Source organism: Dioscorea cayenensis, chromosome 11 (genome assembly GCF_009730915.1).
Source record: "Dioscorea cayenensis subsp. rotundata cultivar TDr96_F1 chromosome 11, TDr96_F1_v2_PseudoChromosome.rev07_lg8_w22 25.fasta, whole genome shotgun sequence".
In the NCBI taxonomy this organism is placed as follows: Eukaryota; Viridiplantae; Streptophyta; class Magnoliopsida; order Dioscoreales; family Dioscoreaceae; genus Dioscorea; species Dioscorea cayenensis.
This window is the reverse complement of record NC_052481.1, coordinates 15,510,189-15,517,666: the sequence shown is the minus strand read 5'-3', so window position 1 is coordinate 15,517,666 and position 7,478 is coordinate 15,510,189. Positions and strand designations below refer to the sequence as shown.

The window sequence follows — 7,478 nt, the reverse complement described above, 5'->3', positions numbered from 1 at the left end:
CTCCCATTAAACTTCTTCCAAATGTAGCATGATGTAGGAGACATAGAACCTCTCCCAATCCCTAGCCAATACCTATCCAAACCTTAGCCTCCGTCCTCTCTCATGTTGAGGAAAAGATGGAGAAAAGAATGTTGAAATCGGGGCTAAAATCGGCCTTAAATATGGCTGGAATTGGGCATCCACACGCCCCTATGGATTCACCACATGGCCCGTGGAATTTCCACACGGGCATGGATAATTTCGACACACCCGTGTGGATTCTCTGGAATTCACTTTTCTAGGCCGGCTGTGAACAGTACCTGGTACAATGAATTGTTATATTATTTACTACAGTGCCTTGCTATAGTACCGGCCCAAAACACTACCGAATGCATGTTTCCATCGAGATAACATAAACGGGCACACATTTACATCGTAGGTTGCTTTGCTTCTTCAATAATGGCTTCATCGGTGAAGATCTTGCTATTAATACACAAGTCAGGATACTCGAATGTGACTGCCTTTGTGCCTCTCCAAATCATTGTGCTAACTTGAATACACGGAGGTTGGCACACATTCTTGCATCTTGAGCCTGACTTATGTTTTCGCATTTGATCTTTCTCAAGATTTCCTCCAAATGGTGCATTCACGATCTACATTGGCTTCTTTCTCTAACATTCCGCTTCACAACCCTATATGCATGAAAGAAATATAAATGCACACATATTAGTGCTAAAACCTGATAAAAGTAATGCTCAGCATAAGGAAAGATCACTTCACATTCCTATCACACAAGAACTTATCAACTATGTATTGAAGGATCTCCATCACTCATTAATGAATTAGTTAGGAAGCAAAATAGAGGGTTTTGCAGTTGAAACGATCGTCTTAGGTGGAACAATATTCGAGTCCCCATTTATATTGATTGCCTTACCTCCCCTTTACTTGTGCTTCACTTTTTTGTCCCTTTTATTCTTGTTTACATTACATCTTGTTAACAAAATCATTATTCATCTTTCACTTGGTTAAGAAATAATTTAAGTATTTTTATTCCCTACTCCCTGTGGATACGATTCCCACTCACCTTGGATTTTATTACTAGACAAACTCGTGCACTTGTCAACACTTATCAAACACTTGTAGAACTTCTTGGAAATCTGTGACACATTCAAGGCAAGCAATGTGTTTTAGGATGCAGTTCACATTTGACTCTTTTCATTCCCAGTACGAGGAATGGACAAGAAATAGCTAAGTTCCTTGCTACAAGGGTCAGTCACTATGTGGACATATTTGGCTGAGAAGTTTCTTACTCGATACTTTTCTGCTGTAAAGATTACGAAGCTCAGAAATGATATATCTTCTTTCAGATAGATGGAGTTCGAAACCTTGTACGAAGCATGTGAATGGTAAAAGAAATTGTTAAGGAACTGTCTTTAATGTGGGATTGTCGAGTGGATGCAGATTCAGATTTTTTACAATGGTTTGAACTTGGCTACTAAGCAAATGTCAAATGCGGCAGGCGGGGGTTCTCTTTGTAGTAAACAACAAATTGAAGCATATACTCTTATTGATGACATTGCATCAAATGGCTATCAGTGGAGCTCAGAAAGAAACTAGCTAGTGAAGTCTACTAGAATCTATGAGGTTGATGTACTAACTACCCTAGCTGCACAAGTGGAAGCTATTGCCAAGAGGTTAGATGTTATACAAGTTCAACAACAAGCACCAGTCATGAGTTGTGAATCTTGGGATGGCCAAGCTGGGCCGATTGTTCCATCTCATGAGGGGACCCCTAGCATGGAGTGGGTTGATTGTGTAGATTACAATAATAGATTCCAGAATAATTCCTACAGTGGCACCTACAATCTGGGGTGTAGGAACCACCAAAATTTCTCTTGGAGCCAGCAAGGGCAAGGACCACAAGGGTAGTTCAAGCCAATACAACCCCAACCTATATCTCCTTGACCATCATATCAAGAAGGAAATGGGCCAACTCTTGAAACTTTGTTAGCAAAGTACATCCAAGCTAATGATGTCCATCTAATCGGACATGAAGAATTGCTAAGAAGCCAACAAGCATCCTTGCAAAATCTGGAACATCAAGTTGCACAGATTCCCAAGACTCTTGCTAAATATCCTCTAGGTTCATTGCCAAGCAATATAGAAGTCAACTCTTTTGAGTCCCTAAAAATGGTCGCTTTGAGAAGTGGAAGGGAAATGACATCAACAAAAACTCGTGTGTGAGAAAAATTCTCCTGAACTTGAAGTGGTGATTGTGAAGGATACATCTACGGGTGGTAGTGTTGAGCAAAATGAGAGGGAGTAATTCAAGGAGGAGACCAAGATTCCTAGTTTCCAACCTAAGTAACCTTATGCAGCTAAGGTGAAGAAGGATCAACAAGATGAGCAATTTAAGATATTCCTTGAAATGTTCAAGACCTTGCACACTAATGTCCCATTTATTCCATTGCACAAATGTCACACTATGCTAAGTTCCTCAAAGAATTATTGACTAATAAGAGGAAGCTAGAAGATGTAGCCACTATAACTATGAGCGAGGAATGCTTCGCCATTATCTCCAACAATATCCCTAAGAAAGAGAGTGATCCAGGAGGATTTTTCATCCTGTCTACCATTAGGGAGATGCTTGATGGAAAAACACTTGTTGATCTTAGGGCAAGTATCAACTTGATGCCCTCTAAAATTTTTCAAAAATTGGTGCTTGGTGATCTTAAACAAACAAAGATGACTCTACATCTTAACAATTTATATTCCTGGTAGATTTTGTTATTTCGGATTTGGATGACAAGGCTGAGATACGCCTGATACTTGGGCATCCATTTTTGGCCACTTCACAAGCAATGATCAATGTCTAGGATGGTCGAATGTTATTAAGATTGGGTGATGAAGAAGTGTGTTCAAGTTGAAGGATGTTAGGTGTCACTCAATGGATGGTGATAACACATGTTATGCTTTAGATATTATTGATGATTGTGTTTTCGATTTTGTGAAGGACACGTGGATGAAGGACGACTTATCCAAATTACTATATGATGAACAACCGCCTGATGGATTCATGGAGGAGACCCACCCTCAATGCCACTTCAAAGACTCTAAGGGGAAATTCAAATTAGTCAATCATAGTGTCTTTCTAGCCAAGAAGCGGTGGAAGCATTTGGTCATCAACAAGAAGAGCATTACCCCACCGACCTCCCCTAGGGCTTGCATGTATCGTTTGGATTTAAGTGAGGGGGAAGTTTGCTTGATTGATACATCAATCCCTTATTTGTGTGTTCAGGGTGTAGGAAGTTTTGTGGAAAATCGATGTTATAATCTCCCATGAGTGCTACAAGGTACTTTAAGCTAGTGACGTTAAACAAGCTCTTCTTAGGAGGCAACACAAGTGTTTACGTGTTTGTTATTGTGTTTTTCTCTAGTTGTGTTTATTGTTCTTTATTTTATGTTCTTTGTTGGGTATTTGTTGTTGTTGGACTCGAGTTTTTCTTCTCTTGTACGGGTCATTGTGAGCTCAAATGTGCTCAAACTTTAGTTCCAAGGCTCTATTTCAAGCTAGCAGTTAGTCGGGAGTGTCTGTGTTTTGTTTTTGTAGCTCCTCAATTTTTCCAGGCAAGCACGGTCATGCTTGTGGCTGTGTATTTTGCAGGAGCTAAGAAAATTGGTTTTCAGAGCAAGCATCGGTGTGCTCTCACTCGTACCACTGACCGTTTGTATAAGTGACACATAATTACTTCCCCGAAAGTGTGCGGGATTGGCAAGTAATACCTCATGTAAAGACATGAGGATCATATTCCTCTGGGTTAAGGATCTACTATTCTCCTTCGCCACTTACAATCAAGCCCAACATCTTAAACAAGAGAATTTGCTCTACTAGATGCAAAACAATACATAAGATACGGCTAGGAAAATTAAAGAACTAAGCAAGAGATTACAAGAGATACAATGCAATGCAAAGGCCTATGGATGTGGATCCCCTTGAGGGGGCATCATGATGCAAGGATGAAGAACAATAGATGCAAGGGTAATTTAGACCGAGGGATCTCTAGAATAGATCAACACCAATTTCTTGGTGATTGAACCCTAATCCCATATGAATGTTGGACCGAATCTCTTCCTAACCAACAACCCCACCATTGCATTAAGAACAAGAAGATCACAAGAGAAGAGTACACTTAACTTAAGTATACACTTGAAGAACGGAGGGATACCGACATCCAATCTCTCGACATGTCGCTACAAGCAACCCATTTTAATTCAAACATGATCTAATACATGTGAGTAGGTTACATCAACATGTACAACTAAAGATAGAACTGCTGATCTCTCTATAAGTAATTCTAAGAATGAAACACAATGAATTAATCATAAATTAACCCTAGCAATAGAATTAAGCAATAATCATCCAAAATACATGATGAACCCGGTAAGGTTCACTGACATCCGGTGGCCTTGCGGTTTTAGTGTGCCATTATACAAGTGTGAGCAAGAATATGAAGTAAAACACAATAAGAGTATGTAGATGAGACTTCCGAGTCGAAATGATGAAGAAGGAGGTGGAGATCGGGCTGGATGACACTTCCTGATAAGTGCTTGAGTAGACATATTTTTGTATATATTTTACATGCATTAAGCATCACTTTTACCATGGTTTATGTGTCATATTGTGTATTTGGTGTTCTTTTGTGCAATTAGGTTATGAATTTGTTGAAGAGTCAAAAGGAAGTAAAGATAGGCTATAAAGACACAATGTTGGGAGTTCTTGTCCAATTCAAAGACCAAGACACAAGAGGAGTTCATGATTGTGGAGATGTGTGCCAACTTCCAAGGAGATTCAAGCCAATTTACTAGTTGGAAGGGCACAAAGGGTGTCACATCCTCATGTTCCTTCTCTTTGTGAAGATTGCAAGACCTTTGAAGGATGCGTCGGTGAAGAAAAGTCTTATAGCCTACCACATGGACATGTGCCCGGCCATATGGCCTCAAGAGAAAAGTGTTTGGACCGTGTTTGTGAAGAGTATTGCAGCTAAGTACAGTAGTAAAATGATGGAGAATTGAACTGTAGCAGGACTGTAGCAGAATTACTGTTCACGTGCCCCTATGGAAATTGCTGCAGCCCACACGGGCACATGGAAAATCCACATGGGCGCATGGGCCATGTGACAGAAGCACTTTGTGCCTTTAAATATCCCTCTTGCCATATTCTTTGACATCTTTTGTGCGGCTCTTGAGGGGTGAGATGGCTAGGGCTTGGAGAGGTGGTCTTTGCCAATTTAGAGGGTGTTCTTCACCAACTTTGATAGTTTCCTTTGCCGTCATAGCACTTGGGAAGACATCGACTACCTAGCTTTGGAGAGGAATCCTTTAAGACATTGAACTACCCATCAAGGCCAATTATCATGAATTCAAGGGGTTTTCTCTATGATTTTTGTTGCTTTTCATTGTATTAATCACTATTTTGTAACTTGCCGCATGAAGGGCTAAACCCCTAGTAGGTATTTGGGTATGTGAACCCAAGGATTTATTCTTTTGTATTGATTTGCTTTATATTTCTAGTTAATCTGAGTTGATTTGAGTTTTATTCTTTTGATTTCATTGCTTGCATGTGTTATTGATCATTGTGATTGATCTACATTGCTTGATTTGTTACTTTGATGTGAGAGGTCTCCATTAGAGTTAGAACATCAAGGTTAAAGAGGACTGAGAGTGTGAGTCATGAGATAGTGGAGCGTCCCTTTCCCTTCCGATTGAGTGTTTCCTATCTTTGTATTCCCTAGGCGCTATGCAACCATATTTGGTGTGAGTCGTGAGATTGAGAAATTTCTCCGCCGGGACCTTCTAAGGGGTTAGGGATCCTTTATCGGGAAATAGGGTTTTATCTACCATTAGGAATCGATTTCACTCTTAGGTATCCTTAGAGCTTATTGCGGTCATATGGGGAGTGAGGTGTTGAGATTGAACGATTTCTCCATTGGGACCTGTAGGGGACTAGTATCGATGGCTTGGAGGCAAGGGCCAGTTGTTCTTGGATTACCTCGACTCATTAGACTCGGTTTAGAAGCATTTAGCAAGTCTTGAACTTCATGTTATATCTTATGGGGAGCATTGCCCGAGTACCTCATCTTTATTGATTGAGATCTCTCTCCATTTTACCCTTTGCATATTCGTCTCTGGTATTCATTTCTTCGCATATTAGATCATCTCATATCCCATTTATCATTAGGCTAGACACCAGAGAAGCAGTTAGTACTAGTAACCCTGTTCCCTGTGAATTTAACTGCCCAACTCATCAGGCATTTTATTACTTTGACACCCGTGCACTTGCGGTACACACACGTAATTTGGTCATGTCACTTCCCCCATACAAGGAGTGCCGAATGATGCTTCCCTTAGCAAAATGCCTCTTCTTGGTCCTAGAAACATTCCTTCATTGGTGGTGGATCTCTCCTTTGAATGATCAAGCTTGAAACCTTCTTTAGCCCTAGATTGTCGCCTTCAAAAATATCTTTGTTCTTCCTCTTCTCCTCTCCATGTGGTGGCCAAAAAAATTCTTTTGAAGCCACAAAAACCTGTTTTTACACCCGCGGGGCATACATGCCACATGGAGAGTGTATTACACCCAAAATGTTGATAAATCACAGCATACCAAGGTCCATACGACCTTCATGTGGCCCCCGTATGGTGGCCACGTAAGCTAGGCAAATTTCTCTTTCTCGAAAAACCTGCATGTGCTATAGTGATCTGCTACAGTGATCTGCTACAATAATCTTCTGTTGAAGCCTTAATCGTGTCCTCCGTTGCTTCTCCATGCCTTACAAAGAAAATAACACTCAATTAAGCACAAAACAAGCATCAATTCTTAAGAAAATACATTCTAAGTGTATAGAATACATATAGTAAAATACATACATTTTGACACTTATCAAATATCCCCACACCTAAGTGTTTTCTTGTGCCCAAGCAAACAAATCATGAAAAGAAGAGGGAATGATAAGTGGCTAAATGTATTACCTCAGGATCGAATGAATTGACAATGACCCTTGCATGTGACCCGCAAGTGCACGGGTTTGTGGAAGTAATAAATCTGAGCTGATTGGGTATCGTATCCGCAGGGAGTAGGCGATAAAAAATACTAAGATTTCTATCTAACTAAGAAAAGATGGAATAATGATTTTGTTGATAAAATTAAATGAAAGAAAGAATAAAGAAAACAAGAAAGAGAGAAGCACAAATAGATGAGATGTAAGGCAATCGATAGAAGTGGGGTACTCGGATTTGTTCCACCTAGGAAAATTGCTTCAACTGCAAAATCAACTATCATATCTCCTAATTGATGCTTAATAAGTCGTGGAAATCCTTAAACACATGGGCCCAAACCTAAGGTCAACCGTGATTAACTCTACATTATGTCCCAGAGGAGAAATTGATCAATCTCAACACCTCAGACTGTGTAGTGTTGCAAGACACTCTAGGGATTACAAGGG

The 7,478-nt window shown here is 40.1% G+C and overlaps 1 non-coding gene across 1 annotated transcript; it reads right to left on the bottom strand.

Annotated features, from left to right (window-relative positions):
* Positions 1-1,317: 1,317 nt before the first annotated feature.
* Positions 1,318-1,424, bottom strand: LOC120272865. The gene has a single exon (XR_005540399.1). It is a non-coding gene; the product is annotated as a small nucleolar RNA R71 (small nucleolar RNA).
* Between the last annotated feature and the right edge of the window lie 6,054 nt (positions 1,425-7,478).